Below are 18953 nucleotides of genomic sequence, written 5' to 3' on the forward strand. Positions count from 1 at the left end.
TCTAATTTAATAATTACAATTTAAATCTTTAACATCATTTTATTAGTGTTTTAGTAATTAAATTATATTAACCAACCGATTATATCTTCTAACGAAAATATAGCTTTCACAATTTATTATCTATCTATAAATATTTTTCTGATATTAATATGTGACAGTTTATTATTCAATTAATTTTTTAAATCAAAATTTTCATATTTCATATATCTTCAGTTCGTGTTTTTAATGAAATTGAACACGTTAGAGTTAAATTTCGAGTAGAATACGTTATAACTAAAAAACAGCGTCTCTAATTATTTATATGTATTTTAGACAAAAGATATTCAAAATTGTATATTTATAATTAGTCATACATTTATCTATAAGTATTTTTTAATATTAATATATGTTATTAACAGTAGTTTCACATGTTTTTCACCTAATTATAAATTATATTTAAAAAAATATTAATATATATATAAGGAGTGTTTTTAGTATATGAAACTGTTTAATAGATATCTACATGTTGTAGATTTTTAGTTTTAGTGGAGAGTACCAAATACGACTACAAATTATGGTGGGGAGTGAGAGTTTAATTAGATTAGGAGTTTTCTAAAAGGGGACGAACGAACATGTGTTTGATACTGTAAATTCTACTTTTTTTTCTTTCCTTTCTTTCGAGTATTTATGGGAACGAGTATTTATGGGAATAAATAAGAAGAATTCAATTTCGATTTTGATTTTTAGTTAAAATTGATCAAAATTAAGAAAAGCCCTGTAAAGTTAAAATATTATAGAGTTTGTGGCAGGATATTTCTACTTCTACTTCTATATATCATTAAAGGAGAATCAGGGGTAAAAAAAGCAAATAAAATGATTGTGAAATGACATAAATACACTCGATTTACTAACAATTTCTATAATGGCACTGTTCATTTTCTTCTTGACATGCAGCAGTTTTCTCCATGTATCAGTTTCTAACATTTCGAAATTGGTTTCGTTATTTTGAACAGGCCTTGCTCTCATCATCTGCTCCAGCACCGCCGGCAGCTTTTGTGTCGCCTCCATTCTTCGTTCTATCGCGTCTCCTCCATCCACAATTCAAGGTGCCTGGGCCTGGCTTGTTATACTAAACTATTTTTTCTTGCGGGGATCATTTTTTGTTTGTATATTAATTGGAATTACGCGGCATACCTTCTCCACCACACGGAACACTCTCCTTTTCACTAGATGGTTGATCGAAAAAGTGTGACGACCGAAACTGTAACTGACCAAAGAGGTTGCTGATTGCGGAATGCTGCTCGTCGGGAGCCAGGTATGATTTTTGAGATAGTGATATGTGGCATATGTGTTAGTGGAGATGGATCAGCATCAAATTTAGTCTTATTGTTTACATATTTGCTTTTTGTTCTTTATCCACTGATATGATTTAGCACATAGAGATGTTTTGATTATTGATTAGAAATTAGGTGGTAGCTAACTACATATTGGCATGTCTCAAACAAGTACCCTGTATGTGTAGTCCTATTTTGGATAAGCAGATGGGTGAGAGGTGACTATAATTACTACTTTACATACATACACTTTTGTTTTTGTTGTGCTTTATAATGCATGACAAATAATTAAGCACAACGAAAACAAGATAAAAAAAACAATGGGTGGGTTAATTTTAAAATATACGCTTCCCTTGGATAATCATCAAGCTAATTTAATGGCAAAGCAATTTCATGATTTGGGTGGAGAATCTTTGTGGTGATCATATTTACACTTGAATGTGATGTGGTTCTTGATAATATTATAACTTATGGCCTTTTACAAAATGTAGGTATCCCAGTGTTTATAGAATGCGTTATGTTTTGGTATTGTACAAGTTAGGATTTAGATGGATCTGTCGTTACCAGGGTATATTTATTTCCAAGAAAAGCTGCCAGTAAATATTGGACATAGCTTTTGAAGATGATTTGGTGGTCTTCTGAAGCATGTCCTTTTTAGCTGTGTGGATGACTATGTATTTCTAAAGCAGTACCCTTTTACAAGTGAGATCATGCAATGCGAGTATTGGAAATGTAGATTATACTAAACTGCACCAAGCCTACTGGCACAGGGTAGATATCTGTCCTTAACTTTTGTGGTAATTGGTTCAACAATTTACTTATTGTGATGAATGCCAATTAAGTTTTCTAGATGAGATTAAAATAGTATTGACACACGTTCACTTAAGTTGCAAGTACAAATGAACTGCTGAAGAGAAGAAAATAATAGTCCTTACGACCTAATACTGTATCAGGATTCAGGTCGTGGTCTTGAGAGTAAGGTTGTATTCGTTAGAGGAAAAATAGGATTAATGATGCAAAACAGATTAATGCTAAGCGGGTTAAGAAAATCAAGTTTCATATGACCTATCAAGAAATAAATCTATATATCTTGATGTTGGTGGTGTTCTGTTGTGGGAGGCTTTTGGTGCTGCATCAGAACCTGTCATCTTTATTTCTTTCATACACTCTCTGTTCCTCATATTAAATGTTTTTTTAATTATCGGGCATGCTGATCAATTTTTATGTACATATGTGCAGTTTAATAGTATATACATCATTGTTAAGCAGACAACTTTTATAAAAATATTAGGAGCTCTAACGCTTAAAGTTGTGTGTGATCATAAATACTGCTTGTGTATCCTGGATTGGTTTTCCTCACACCAAAGTCTCCCAAACTTTTCCCGGCTGATACCAAATGCGAACCCAAATTCAAGTTCTGTTAGATAAAGTCTATGATATTAGACAAAACAAAATAAAAGTTATATTGTTTTTTTTTTGCCGCGAAAAGTTATATTGTTTTTTTTTTTTTGCCGCGAAAAGTTATATTGTTTAATTGAACTGAGTTTGTTATTAAAAATTGCATTCATGCAGTTCAGATAAAAAACAATTGACGTTGATTAACTGACTGGTGAAAACAAATTGATTTTAACCAGCTTCATTAGATTTAACAATGTACCAAGTCCTAGAGTAATGCTGCTGGATAATCTTAAAATTAATCTGAAGATCTAAAATCAGATTCAGAATGCATAGTTAAATATTAGTTAAAGCTGTATTGATATTATTAGAGTAGCTGTGGAAGCAATAAGCCAATAAGCAGTTTATTTGATGAGACATTTGTATTGGTACCAGATAAACCAGTTTACAAGAGTAGATTTGAACATGTGCTCCTCTATATTTTTTTTGAATGCTGCATGAGTTAGCCACTATGTACTGTTTATAATTATCAATTTACCGGTCCCATAAAATTTCAAGATATCATTTGGGTCAAAGAGTGGATTAGATGGTTTATGATGAGAATATCCACTCCTTTTGAGCCCATCATAATACATAATTTCAATCAGTTTTTTAATAAATAAATGAGAATATGGGGAGTCCGATTCAACTCAAGATCCCTCACAATCCAAGTTTTGATACCAATTTCAATAAATGAGAATATCAGGAGGTTGCTTATTGCTGAGATTGACACCATATTAAGTGACAATAAAGCCATATAAACAAAGTCATGTAAATACCAGGCAAGTGGCAAAGAGGCTATAAAAGGGACAATTCCATAGTAACTATAAATACAAGCTGTCTGTAAGCTGTGGGTGGAGTTTTATCTCTAATGTTCTGTACCAGATATACTTGTAAGAGTGATAACACGCGCCCCAAATTTGTAGCTAAAACTCGATGCACAGACTTGCAAATGCATTCATGTCACACCATACTACGAGCTTCACTACTATTTCTTTGTTGTCATATACTCTTCCTTCTCAGTATTGTATCTTGATAGTCTCATGTATCTATTTTTTCCGGGTGAAGAGATTATAGTACATCTGTCAACATTTAATTTTAACATGAGAACAAATATTGCTATTTAACAATCATAACATAATTAACTGAATAATACTTGAAATGCTGTGAGTACTCAGTATAGCATAAATATTATAACCAGCATTTACATTTATGTAAAATTCAAAGTAGTAAAAGAACAAAAAATATCTATTAGACATGCAAAAATGTAAAGAATAACAAGGGGAGGGAGGAGAGGCAACACAGGGAACTCGGGAGTACATGATTCAGAAATGATGACCATATATACAATACAACTTGTTGAGAAAGTCTGGTACAAGTACCTCAAAATTCTTTAATTAACCTGAAATTGTGTGCCCCCCTCAAAATCATCATAATATTAATTTGGTTTGCCAAGTCCAAGAGGCAAGTGCCAGATTTTGCGAATGGATCAATCTACAAAGCAAGGTCACAAGACCTTAATAGCTGATCATTTATGTGCTCCGTGTCTTGTAGGTTGGAGCTTAGCATTTGCTTGGCTGGTTTATTGTTTTTGACTTCTCAGTGCCAGGTGGTGATCCTTTCTGCAAGGGAGTTTGTGTAAAACTACTGGAGGCTCGATACAGTGAGTTATATTCTAGAAACGGTTTGAACATGGAACTTTTATCTGCTAGAGATATTGATACTAAACTCTTTCATCACAAAGGCTGTAGATAACGATTTGGACAAATGTTCAAAGAAATTGATATATCTTTCTTGGTTCCTTAAATTGCACTCTACTTACACCTTCAATTTTGGGACACCGATTTATATGAACTTTATTTAATAGTTGGTTAGTCCTTTTGAGCCTATGATAAAGTAGAGAGTTTACTGAGTTACATGATCAGTTTGATATAAAATGATTATTAAAGAAACGATTTGGCCAAAAGATTTTTCATGATAAAACAGGTTGCTAGAGGTACATAATTTCTCTCCATGAATTTATTAGGATTTAAAAACTAATTTATGTTCTGTTGCTGCTTGTGCTAGGACCTATCACATTTCAAATTGGCCGCGTAAATCACCCTTAAAGATTTATGGAACAACAGGTAAGAAAAAGAGGGCGGCCGAGGCTCCTTGTCACCGCAGATGTGGTGGAGCAGAGAAAGACTTCCAAGCGGCTGTAAAATGCCAAACGCGGTTGCATACAAGGTATGTGCACTGCCAATACAATGTTTCGGAGTTGAAGTACCTCTTTCATGTTCAAAGGCCCAGTGACATAACCATTAACACTATGAGGCACCTAATTATGTAAAATGTTTATATTTGTGATCAGTGAAATGGAAAGGGTCTGTTATATATGGCAACTACTCTTAAAAACTGTAAAATTATGTAGACCCAGATTCAACACGCTTGTCTAGGCTAATATGGATTATGCCTGTGCATTTTGTTGCCTTGGCTACTCTCCTAACTAACCCTCTTCTTCTCTTCATTTTTAGGAGAAGAGGCATCGGAGAGTGGGTGTGCAATCGATTCCCCAAGCAAATGTTCACACTTAAATGATGCATCTGTGATGGAGCATGCAAATGCAGAGGAAACCAGTATAGGTATAGTCTTGCACTCGATATTTTGTGCCCAATTTAATAGTTGTGTGATAAAGAAGTTTGCCTACCAGATCTATTGCTCTGAATGCCATAATAATTAATCATCGGAAAAGTTTGTTGCACTCAAGCATCTACTGTACGGTTATTAGCTATCTTCATATTGCAAAAAACTAATTTAGGTGCTTATTCATCGTGCTTTGGTACATTGGCATGCAAAATCTGTAAAGCAGTCATTGCATACCATGTCTTTCAAGTGGTGACTTTAGATTTAGCGCTTATGGGGCTACGAATGCCTATATCACTAATATGGACTATGCCATTTATTCTGAATGTAGATTTAGTTTACTCTTCAAAAAACTTATTATTTTCTTACTATTTAGGGGCTGAGTTATCGAAGAATGGAGCTGCAGGTGATCAATGTTCAAACATAAATGAAAACTCTGTCATCGAGTCTGCAAATACAGAGAAAACCACAACAGGTATGGGTTTCGACCCATCATTATTGTACCAGTTGTATTATTGGGATTTTGGATCATTTTGAAATTATATTTGTATGTGCATTAAATTTTTCGAAGGGTCAAGTCATGTTTGTTTTTTACTAACTTGATCTAATAAGAATAAATGTTTGAAGCTTCAAGAGGATCTCAGACTGTCATTTCACTTAAAAGACTTTCCAAACTTTAAGCAGAAGAATACACACTCGAAGCATCTCAAGAAATTAAATTGCCCATCTTTGCTACCTCCTATGCTCCTACAGACATAAAACCGATGGGTAAGAAGATAAATTTTATAAAATTAAAATGGTTGTGTTAGGAAAGTAGTTACTTAAGTGAGGGGATAAATATCAAATAGGTGACTCGTTTCGTCCAAATATATCAATTGAGTTACTGCTTTCCAAATTGACTCAAATTAGACACTCATTAGAAAAATTTGTATCAAAAATATCACTCTATCCTTAGTCGAAAATTTGAAAGTATTATATATTGAGTTTCGCACATTTTTTATGAATGGTATTACATCCAAATGAAAGATTCCGAGTCCTACTATTTTCGCTAATATTTTTAGATTTTTAAAATTTTATCAACTATTTATTTTTAATTTTTTGATTGTTTTATTTGATTTAAATAAAAATAAATAGAAGATAAATTTTTAAAAATCTAAAAATATTATCTATAATACTAGAACTCAGAATCTTTCATTTGGATGTAATACCATTCATAAAAAATGTGCGAAACTCAATATATAATACTTTCAAAATTTCGACTAACGATAGAGCAATATTTTTGATACAAATTTTTCTAATGGGTGTCTAATTTGAGTCAATTTGGAAAGCAGTAACTCAATTGATATATTTGAACGAAACGAGTCACCTATTTGATATTTATCCCCTTAAGTGAGGGAAGTGGTGGAGAACATCATGATGAGCTTAATCAGCAGAATTCTGATTTTATTATTGACAGGGATGGTGTTGCCATTCAAGCCAATGACAATTACGTTTGAGATTGTGCAATATTTTGTTAATACTCCAAAGGTAGAAATTGCTTCAGATTAACTAAACTTGATTTTATTTAGGTGACCTATGATAACCAATCTGTGCTCAATTATTCTAACAGAAAACGAGAGAATGGTTATCAACAAAGGTGCTCAATTACAGGATCGTTTCAGCCTGGACTGCTGACAGCTTTGATGGGTGTTAGCGGAGCCAGAAAGACAACACATTTATCATTGAAAGAGATATAAGAACTGGAGGATATCCAAAGGTGCAGGATACTTATGCTAGAATATCTGGTTCAATCGTGCAACATTGACTGAAATCCTAGGAGCACAGTTATACAAATTTGCTTCTTATTGCGGTCATCATTTTATCTGTGCGTCTTTTTTTTGTCTCAGTTGATCTTATTTGTTAAAGGTATGTTCATGACCTAGAAACATCATAAGACCACGAGGAAACCAGATGGAAGTACATTGACATGGATATTTTCCGCTATTTAAAGTACAAATCTGTAGTTGCTGCAACTCTTGGCTTAGGCATCTGTTTTGCAAAGTAAGAGTATTTATGAATATTTATTTTTTTGTTTTATTACATTACCAGATTAGATGCTTATTTTCATAATTTTTGCTTTTTATTTTAATGATGTACGAATTGCATTCATAGAATTGTGGTACAGGAAGTTGTGATCTCATCACTACTATTGTGATTGGCATTTGTTAACCTTATAAAAAATTCATAACGAATCCACTTTTAGTCCCTGTAATGCACTATATTAGTAGAATTTCTAAAGAGTTTTCAGTATATGAGAGACAACTTCCTCAACCATGATAGTAGGTCCATGTTATAAATTCCCTCATTAAACTGGTAGTGTGTTCTATCATTTCCCGGTGTTTAATAAATTATGGACACTTGATGACCAGGAAAAAAACACAAACTTAACAAGAAATCCTGTGTCTGGAGAGCTTATCTAAACATGAGCCCATCGTTTCAGAGAAGCGTACTGCATTAGCCGACTGTGAAAATAAACTGGTAGGATCTTCTTTGTTGTTCATCCACAAAAGTAGGTTGATGCCAATGAGGAAGATTATAACGATTTTAGGTAAAATGTTCGAGAAATTGCTTTGAGAAGCGAAGGCATGAACACCATTAATGAGCCTGAACTCAATTTTGACAAAAATATTTGGTAGATTACATGAAAATAGACAAGTAGCATTAGAGTTGGAGCATGAGATTTTTAACTTCTTTGGTGAAAGATCTCATTTTATAGTTTTCACAAAAGTTGTTTAGTCATACATTTTTCTTCAAATCCAATAATATTGCGTGCTTGAAAAGTGTCTCCTCTTGTATATGATGAATCTGCCCTATTTACTTTTATATAATAATGATACACGGTTTTATGAAGGTATAGCTTAAAGATAGAAATCTTTTGCAAGTTAAAATTTATATGTCTGGTCGTCACTTCTCTATCATTGAAAATTCATGTTGGTGTGAATATCGGTTCTGTCCATTTAGCACAAAAGCTAACAAATATAGCTTCATCAATACAATAATAGCTCTCTATGATTTTAAATTCGTGAATAGAATATATTTATTTTAAATAAAATAAATATATTCTAATACTATATTTACCATAAACGAACAAACTCATTTCAATAAAGGTGATTTTGATGTTTTTAAATATAATATAATTTTGAAGTAAAAAGGTAATTTGAGTTTTCTACAGTGTAGTTTCTATCATATGAAAACTTCTTTACATTAAATATAGTATAATATTATATTTATTATTATCTATAAAATCGTTCTAGTAAATTCGAAACTGGAAAAGAGACAATTTTGATTTTTAATAATGATATTTCTAATATGTTATTTAACTTCCTTCCAACATATTTAAAATAATAAAAGACAGCTTTTATGTTTGACATTTAAAATTCAAAAATTAAAGAAAATTGGAAAAATAGATCAAAGTACATAAGTATCGAATATTGTTGCTTCAAAAAGAAATGTATTGAATATTGTCGAACTTAAATATATCCAATCTTGTGAAACTTTACATCCAATAAATCTTTTAATCATTTGAAAATTTTCCACCATAAAATATCTACTAATACGGACAATTTGAAACTTTTTTCTAATAATTTTAAAATCGAAAAAGATAGTATTCTTCCAATATATTCAACCAAATAAAGCAACTATAATTTTTGATATTTATATTCTGAAATTTTTGAAAATTAGAGAAATATAACGGAACTTTCTAAGAGACAATTTTCTATAAAAAACCCTTTTTATTTTTAATTCTTATAATTCAGATATAGAAGATTAGAAAATTAGAATGGAGCGCCGCATAAAAGCCACTAGCTTCTCCTTTGTATAAATATATTGACGATTGATGATTGATCGATTGATTATTTTTTTTTGAAACCTGATTGATTATTATTATTCCCATAAAAAAATGTAGATAGACTATACTGGCAGTCGTTTTAAAATACTCAATTCAACTTGGTAATTTATATCGTATCTTCTCTGTAGGTATCTTTGTGCTAGGAAAATTAATCATACAGAATCTGGAAAACCTATATTAATGTGTTATGTTTTATGTGCTGCTATTTATTTCCTCTGGTACTGCATGTATATATTAATGTTAATAAAGTTCCTCAGACGACATGTATATGGACGGAGGTAATAGCAAATTATATAAGCAAAGCATATAACCTTGTAGATAAATTACAATCACAGAGACCTTATTTATTACAGAGGAGCCACTAGGCCATATATGGCCTATCGCAATGGTGTAAACACGAGTGTTGCAAAATTATGTTGCATTAGAGGCACTAATTCATACCTACCGCAACGATAGCCATTTATGTCCATTTGATGTTGCAATAGCCAAACATATGTGTTGCATAGAGTATTAGTAAAATAATTATTTATAATTTGATAATAATATTCACATAAAATATAATTATAATACTTTTAAATGATTAATTGATAAAATATATTATATTAAACATGAAAACACAATTCTTTGTGAAAAAATATTAATTTTCATATAATCGCTTTAATATTAATTAAATATAGTAAAAGTAGTAAATTTGCATAGGAATAAAATAATAATACTAAAATTGAATAAATTTTAAAAGTAAAGAATATTATTTATAGAATATGTTATTAGTTGATTTTAAATAAATAACACAAATAATTTATTTTAAATAAATTACTAGATATAGTAATTAACTGATATTTTTATCGATTAAAAGTTTTTCGAATACAATCTATTACTCTATTATCTTTAAAAAAATATAAAAATAAAGTAAAATTTTCAATTTTCATTATGGTTTTAGGCGGGTTAAGTTTTTGGACACGCGGACAATTTTTTTTGGAGAGGGCGGGTTAATATTTGAAGAAGTGAAAACACACTCTCAAAAATTAAAATGTCTACCTACCCACTCTGGACATTTCTCTTTCCCTCTCTTCTAGATCTAGCCAGTTCTCTCTCTCTCTCTCAGATTTCTTTCAACTGAGCTGTAGATGAAAGTCAATTGGCTTCAATTGAGAGTTAAACTTTCACAGATCAATGGAAATGGGGACTCCTTGAACCGATTCGAGCTTCAAACAAAACTAGGGTTTCATGTTTGAATTGGGGGTGTTTGGTTTTTGGTTCTGTTTTTGTGAGACTCTCTCTGTTTTGGTACTAATTTTGTTTTATCTCTTTGTTCCAGTGCTAATTTGGGGTTGAATAAGTTGGGACTTAGCTTAAGCTTCTACTTCAAGGTACTACTTTTATTCAATTCTTGTGTATATATTTATGATTGGTGTGTATATGTTTTATGATTATGTGTATGAGTGGTGCGTATCTCTGGTTTTATTTTTAATTGAATGCCTCTGTTTTTGTTATATTATGTCTCTGTTCACTCTATAATTTTCACACTCTCTCCCTGCCCCGTCTCTCTCTTTCTCTCCATTTTTGGGGGTTTTACATTTTGTTTTCCTTATTTGTTTGATTGTGAATTTAAGCAGTTGAAATTTGGGGATTATGTACACCAGTTATTTATTTTAGATAGGCTTTATATTAGTGTCTGAGAGCGGATGGAAATCAGTTATGAATCTAACTTTTTGTTTTTCATTATTATCTTTGACTGATTGTCACTGTTATGATTTCTCTTTGTTGTGATTTGTGTTCTATGTATGTCCATGAGCGAAAAGCTAGCATAAGAGATTTTTATGGTTAGTAAGCCTTGGAAAATGATATTAGAATTTTTTTTTATGATCAGTAAGAATGTGTTAGGCTGCTAAGACAAGCAAAAGAAGAACAAGAGCAGAGAATCCATGAAGCTTTAACAGGAAAATTTAATGAATGGGAAAACCACAATATATAAGCTTGAAAGTGAGCTTCTAGAGCTCCAAAACCAGGTCTAGGAAGTTAAAGATAATGATCCTATTTGTATTAATCCTGGTGTTCATCTGAAGCTGGTGTTTTTATTATTTGGTGCAGGTTTGCCTGCACTTTTTCTTCTCATATGTCTTGCTATCTACACAGGAAAAAAAATCAGTGACTATCTCATATTTTCTACAGCCTTTCGTTGTTTTCATGTTCTCTTTCTTGGTTAATGCGAATTAGCACATGAAATTTATTTTGCAGAGGATGATGACAGAAGACCAAAGTACCTGGGCTTTTTTAAATATTTGTTCCAAATATATTGATTGTGATATTAATTAAGTATTTACCTATTGCTTTTGTTTCTCCATCCAGCAAAATATACAAAGTTTGTTTGATGTTGTTGTCCATGGTGTTAATGAAGATTATGTGGGAATGGCTCAAGGATTTCACCAGGCTTGAGTTTCTTGCTAGTGGAACAGATGACTCCTATTGTCACAGCCTTGGAATCACATATCCTGCACTTCATTTATGTATGGAGAAGGGTGTATTTTAGAGAAAAGGCTAGAGAGCACAGGCTAATTGTTGTTACTTTTAGTTGGTTTTGAATTGTTAGGTAATTTGATTTGGTTGGATTTGTTATGAAATTTGTAAGAAAGAATAGTTTATTGGGATGTTTAATATATAAAGAGTATATTTTCAATTTCTTTTAGAATAATGTTGCAAACATGGGACTAGCAAACAGGTGTCCAAACATGGGACTAACATGTGGGATCCATGTGGACCTAAAAAGTGGGACCTACAGGTGGGACCCACAAATGGGTCCCGCTTTTTTTTTTTTTTGAAATAAGGTTTAACGTAACATAAAATATTTGTTGCTATAAGGTAGTCAGATGTTGCAATAGCGGACTATTGTGACAGAAAAGCTCGTGTTGCAGTAGGTAACCATAATGTTGCAATAGAAGCCTAGGGCAACATCGAAAAAAGCAACTTAAATTTTATGTTGCAATAGCCCATTTTCGGGCTATGGCAACATATTTTGGGGTTATTGCATCATTTTTTTGATGTTGTTGAAGGCCATATATGGCGTAGTGAGCCTATAATATCTCCCCGATACACAGAATATCACACACTTCATTCTGTTCTGATCTCTCCTTAACAAAGCAGCTTGTAAGCTACACACACTGCTCACTTGCGAGTGAACATGATAATTAAGCATCGATAGTTTTTCTTAAGGTTTATTTAGCGATGCATATATATATAGAAATATTATACTTTTAATGGGCTAATCAAAGTAACCGGAACCCACCAAGCTGTATATTGATGATGCGGAGAAAACCAAAGAGGGTTTGGGTGATGCCTGGCAAAAGCCCTGATACAAGAGTTCCAGTGCTGGGGAGGGAGGCGTTGCAGGTAGCGAGAGGAGTGGTAACAACTACTGTACAGTTGCTACTAGGGGAAACCAATAAATTCGTCAGGTCTCCAATTCCGTTTACAATATTAGGAACCAACGAAAAACCAAATGTCCCCATCATGTCTGTCGTTGTATTTGCAAGAGTCCTATTTCCGCACATTAATTTTAATGGCGCATCTGTACAAATATTATTGTATTAGAGTCAATTAAATCATTTTAAATAAGTTAATTAATTTATATCAGAAGCTAAAAACTGATGGGAACTTCACAGACGTAGCCTGCAGATGTATATAGTATATGCAAGATTAAACATGTACTCACTAGGGAATGGTGGGACAATGCCATTTGGTGAAAGAGTAACATTGATCGCACAAGACAGGACGCCGCGAATTACGATCATATCAGTGACAGACAAGGGGTCAAATGAAATTACAATGGCATTGGAGGGAGCTGCCGCCATGATTGCAGAAATGGCGACAATGAGGCCAAGGAAGAGGGTGCTGTTGCGGGAAGCCATGGAACCTTAGCTAGCTTTTATGTAATTATAACAACTTATTGATGATGAGAAGAAGCTTATGTGTTTTGATGACAACTGGGGAACCCGGAAGAGGTTATTTATAGTGGTGTGAATAAGTTAGGCAGCTAGCTAGGGCTGGCCGTGAGTTGAAAGCATGCATACCAAGGATTAGGTTGTTTATGAAATAAGTGGTTATAAATGCATGTATTTGGGTGTACATTCTTTTCATCCGTGTGTCAACTGTTTGCTGCATATATATTCCTATTTAAGTAGTAAAAGTATGTACATATATGTTATGTGACTTGTGCATGAAGACATATTTAGAGTACTGGTCACTGGTGCGTGAATGAGCTTGGTGTTAGGGGTGGCAATTTCGGGTAACGGGTCGTGTTCGTGTCAGCAATCGGGTCGATTTCGGGTCAACCTAAAATCACTTAAAATTGAATAAAACCAAAAATTGAAGTTATTACAAATGAAATTCTAGTTTCGGGTCATTTCGGGTCCATTTCGGGTCTGTCGGGTGATTTTCGGGTCACTTTTGGGTTTCTGTCTCAGTAAATCGGGTTTCGGGTTGGGTCGGGTTCGTGTCGGGTTTCGGGTCGTGTCTGATATTGCCACCCCTACTTGGTGTGCCTTGGTGGTCTCCGCACTAATTAGCAGCTAGAAAGCCCCCTTTGTATGCGTGTTGCAACGATATATCATAATGGATTCAATAATTCATGCAAAGTAAGAACTAAGAAGTGAACCGTTGAAAATCTTCAAAGTTCGTGCCTCGGCTCGAAAATTCAATTATTTAATATTGGCAAAATCTTTGAATTTTATCCGTTTTTAAGTTAGAAAATATAAAAAAGATAATGTGTTTTGATTAAGAAGGTAATTACAATGTTTCTCGATGTTATTTTAAATGATGGAGTTTTTTTAGTTAGAAAATATAAAAAAAAGATAACATATTTTAATTAAAAAGAATGATTGGTATACAGATAGGCCCGTATTTTGGCTCAAGTACTGACCAAACTTTCAATGTTTCGCCTTTAATAGTATAAAAATATTGATATATAATATCTTTTTTACATGAATGTTGCATGTGTTATTCTTGGAAAATCAATTTTTTAGTTAGGATTCTGAAAAATATAATGTGTTTTAGTTAAAAAGAGTAGTTACTATGTTGTCCAATATTATTTTTAGAAAATTGAGTTTTTTTTTAGTTAAAAAGAGTAGTTACTATGTTGTCCAATATTATTTTTAGAAAATTGAGTTTTTTTTTAGTCAGAACATATAAAAAAAGATAATAGATATAGTTAGAAGGATAATTGATTATATATGTAGCTCATAATTTGGCCCAAGTACCGATCGACCAAACTTTTAATGTTTCGGTTTTAATATTATTGTGAAAATAAAATTATGATATATGTAGCCCGTGTTAATTGTAGAATATCCATTTTTAGTTAGAATATATAAAAAAGATAATGTATTTTAGTTAAAAATGTAATTACTATGTTTTTCGATGTTATTTTAAATAATGGAATTTTTTTAGTTAGAAAATATAAAAAAAGATAACATATTTTAGTTAAAGAGAATAATTGGTATATAGATGGGCCCATATTTTGGTCCAAGTAGTGACTGATCAAATTTTTAATGTTTCGGTTTTAATAGTATAGTATAGATGCGTATATATTTTTTAAGGTTTGACTCTAGTTTTTGGTATAGTCAAATAGGTCTTATATTTGTTTTATGTTTTGATCTTATATTTGTTTATGTTTTGATTTGTTTATATTTTGTTTGAAACCCACTTATTTTGTTTGAAACCCGTTGATTATAAAAGTCCGTATAAAAGCCCGCGTACCGATCGATCATATTTTTCATGTTTCGCTTTAATAGTATAGTATTTTTTAATGTTTGACTTTAGTTTTGGTATAGTCAAATAGGTTTTATATTTGTTTTATGTTTTGAACGTATATTTGTTTTATGTTTTGATGTGTTTATATTCTGTTTGAAGCCTGCTAATTATAAAAGTCCATATAAAAGCTCGTGTACCGACCGACCAAACTTTTAATGTTTCGATTTTAATAATACTAGCCTTTAACCCGTGCGAAGCACGGACGGGTATAGAATTCGTAATTTATTAATTATAATTTAAATTTTAACATCATCTTATTAGTAGTATTAATGAATTAGATTTTAACCGGATTATATTTATCAATTGATTACATTTTTAGGACGACTACGAATTATACCAATATCGGTTTATTATAATATAGTATATAAATAATATATAAATTATATCTAAAAGAATAATGGTGGAGTTTTTTATCTTGTATTACATCACAAGTGTTTGTAATTTGAACGGTATAAAACTCTTTAATATTGTAAGAGTAAAAGAAGTCTACATGTGACAGACTTGTAGTTATAAAAGAGATGACCAAACCAAAATTTTGTACGACTACCGATTAAACCTGTGTTGGCTTATTATATTATAGTATAGATAGTGTAGATAATGTCTAAATTGTAATATATATATATATATATAGGCCAACATTCCAAAGAGGGACTCCTTATATGGAGTTACATAGTGCGCCACTATAAATCATCAATTTTATTATAAATTCGGTTATAGAATACATATAAAACGTGATTCTAATATAGAATACTATAAAATAAATCTATTTTAAATAATTTAACACTTAAAATTTGATTAAAAAAGTATATTTTCGAAACTGATTCTACAACAGAATAATTCTGAATGATTATTATTCTGTTATAGAATCATGTTGAGATATTGCATAATTTTAGATGATCTTTGGAATAAAAAAATTGTATAACTTCGTTTTCGGTTTAATAATCAAAATTTGCAATTATATTTCATAAAAAATATAATGGAATATATATTATGTATATATTTATAATGGTGTGCTACGTAACTCCATATAAGAGGGTATGCTATGGAGTGCTACCCTATATATATATATATATATATATATATATATATATATATATATATATATAGGCTAATGATCAAATAGAAACTACTCTTAAAATAAAAAATAGAAACCACTTTTCCTACCACTATTTATAACTATGGGTATCACTAATTTATACCGCACTAATCACTATTTTTATACAGTATGTAAACAGCGATTTTTATTATCAAAATTGAGAAAATCTACTTATCTAAATTATTGATAATCGATTATAGATGATTATTTTCATCCGTAGGAAGGTTCTTGGTGGTAGGAAGCCGCAAGAGAAGTTGTATGATGATGGTAAGTAATCGTTAGTTTTGTAAGTTGTGATGGAAAGTGTATGTGACTATCGGTGATGATAGACAATGGTGGAAAGTCATGGAAACATTTGGTAGTGGTGGTAAGAGGTCCATTATTACGATTTGGATGAAGATGATGGGCATATACGTTGCATATATGTGTATATATATATTTATATTCGCGAGATATACCATATATAAATTAGTGATATGTTATGTACAAATTAGTGATTTCTGTAGTTAAAAACAGTGATAAAAAACTGTCCAGAAACTGGTTTTTAGTTTTTAGGCTAATTTGGTTTCTATTCGAGTAGGACTCTCTCTCTCTCTATCTCTCTCTCTCTCTCTCTCTCTCTATATATATATATATATATATATATATATATATATATATATATATTTTGACTCGATAAGATTCTATGACTCCAGCAAATTATGTGATGTTTCGATTTTAATAATATAGTGTATAGATAATGTCTAAATTGTAATATATATATATTGACTCGATAAGATTCTATGACTCCAGCAAATTATGTGATAAAACTCAGAGTTTGATTAAATAAAATATTCAAATGGCTAGAACTGACCGGTATCTATTAGAATTTGAACAATTATTCGAATATGTTAGAGCATTTTCAATGACGTTAACTAGTTATAATGATCGGTTAAATTGAATATATAAAACATCATGTAAAATTAATTATCGAACGTGTCACACCTTTCATTTCAATGCATGATAATATTATTGATTGACTATATTTTAAATATAACATATTATTATTTCAAATTATTATAAATAAAATATATAGGTTTTGTAAAATTCAGATACAAATAAGTTTTATAATTATAAGACGAATCTTATTTTTTTTTATATTTAAAATACCGCAGTATAAATAAAAATCGTTTGATCTTATTTGATATACGTTTATATTCATAATAATAAAAGGTAGTTATATATAATATTTAAATATATATGAGAAATTTTTGTTGATCTAAATCAATTCGAAGAAGGTTAAGTAAATAGAATACGTTCCGTTTTCTTTTTGTATTGAGTAGATTTTGTAAAAATTAAAAAAACAGTTCTGTAACTACAATATTATGTTTAAAATGAAATAAAAAAAGATTTTATAAATTGAATATAATTCTTATCATAAAATTTATTACTCTTTTCCCATTTCTATTCTCTGTTCAAATATAATCATTAAATATCACTAAATTATTGTATTTTCACTCATTTGAGAATCTTAAAATATTACTAACATAATTCTTAAAGTAAATGAAATAATATTATATTATAAATATTAATATGAATATATTGCAAATATCCATACAGCTCGCAAGAATTATCAAAATAAATATAAATATTTAAAAAATGTTCATACATGTCACGGTTATAAACTAAGACCCAGATCTGTATAGCTTACTCGGGCTAACAAATATTTTTCTTAGAATATAAACTTTGAAAGATATAATTGCATTTTTAGGATATATTGCATATATTATTGCATTGTAAACATATAATATATATATATATATATATATATATATATATATATAGAGAGAGAGAGAGAGAGAGAGGGTTACTCAGTGAGAACTTTTTAAAATGAGAACCGTGAGAACTTCCTTAATTTATCATATTTTGGCTAATCTAAACATCAAACTAGTGGGTACCCAATATAAAAAATGTATATAAAACTAGTCTCTTCCTAGCTAGTCAAAAAAAAAATTCAAAAAAAGAAGTCCACTGCCACGTCATCAGTGAATTTTTTTTATTTATTTTTTCGGCTAGCTAGGTGGGGACCTTAATGATATACATTTTTTGTGAAGGTGCCCCTGGCGGGGCCCTTCAAATGAATGAGATATTGATAAATTAAAAAAGTTCTCATGGTTCTCATTTTAAGAAAGTTCTCATTTGAGCAAGTGCATATATATATATATATATATATATATATATATATATATATATATATATATATATATTATAAAATGGTATATACATATCTTAGAAAATGAAAAAGTACATATATACTTCCATCTTATACACTCCTATATATTATTTTATATAATTATTGTAGATATGATCATGGTTAATTATGTATAATATATAGATACATGTTGAAACAGAACTTCTAAATATAATATATATTCTATTTATATTATTGTATCACTAAAACTAAAGAAATAATAGTTGTAGTCAGAATCTATATTTAGGATTTTTTGAATTTCAAATTACTTGTTCTATTTCAAACAAATTTTTGTGCACATAAAAGAGATTATAATCTGAAAATAATAATGAATAAGCCCATAATAATATTAACTCCTTCCAAAAGAAGAATCACTGCATTTGAAGAAATATAATAATACATAACAATAATGATACATTTTTATGAGGATTTGCGTAAACCACACCACAATCACTTTCTGAATCCCACCATGTGTCACAGACAAAACAAAAAGTGCTGAGCCTTTCGTATTTGAAGTTTACCCAGCCAGTCTCCTCCGTCTTAATTTTCATCTGTCATCTCAGCTGT

At 30.7% G+C, this 18953-nt stretch overlaps 1 long non-coding RNA gene across 1 annotated transcript in view; it reads right to left on the bottom strand.

Moving 5' to 3' along the window:
- Positions 1-9527: 9527 nt before the first annotated feature.
- LOC135146968 (uncharacterized) overlaps positions 9528-18953 on the bottom strand; it is a 47680-nt gene continuing 38254 nt past the window's right edge. The window contains exon 2 of the long non-coding RNA XR_010284153.1: positions 9528-9569. This is a non-coding gene — a long non-coding RNA (uncharacterized LOC135146968). The remainder of the gene's footprint in view (positions 9570-18953) is intronic.

Source organism: Daucus carota, chromosome 6 (assembly GCF_001625215.2).
Source record: "Daucus carota subsp. sativus chromosome 6, DH1 v3.0, whole genome shotgun sequence".
In the NCBI taxonomy this organism is placed as follows: Eukaryota; Viridiplantae; Streptophyta; class Magnoliopsida; order Apiales; family Apiaceae; genus Daucus; species Daucus carota.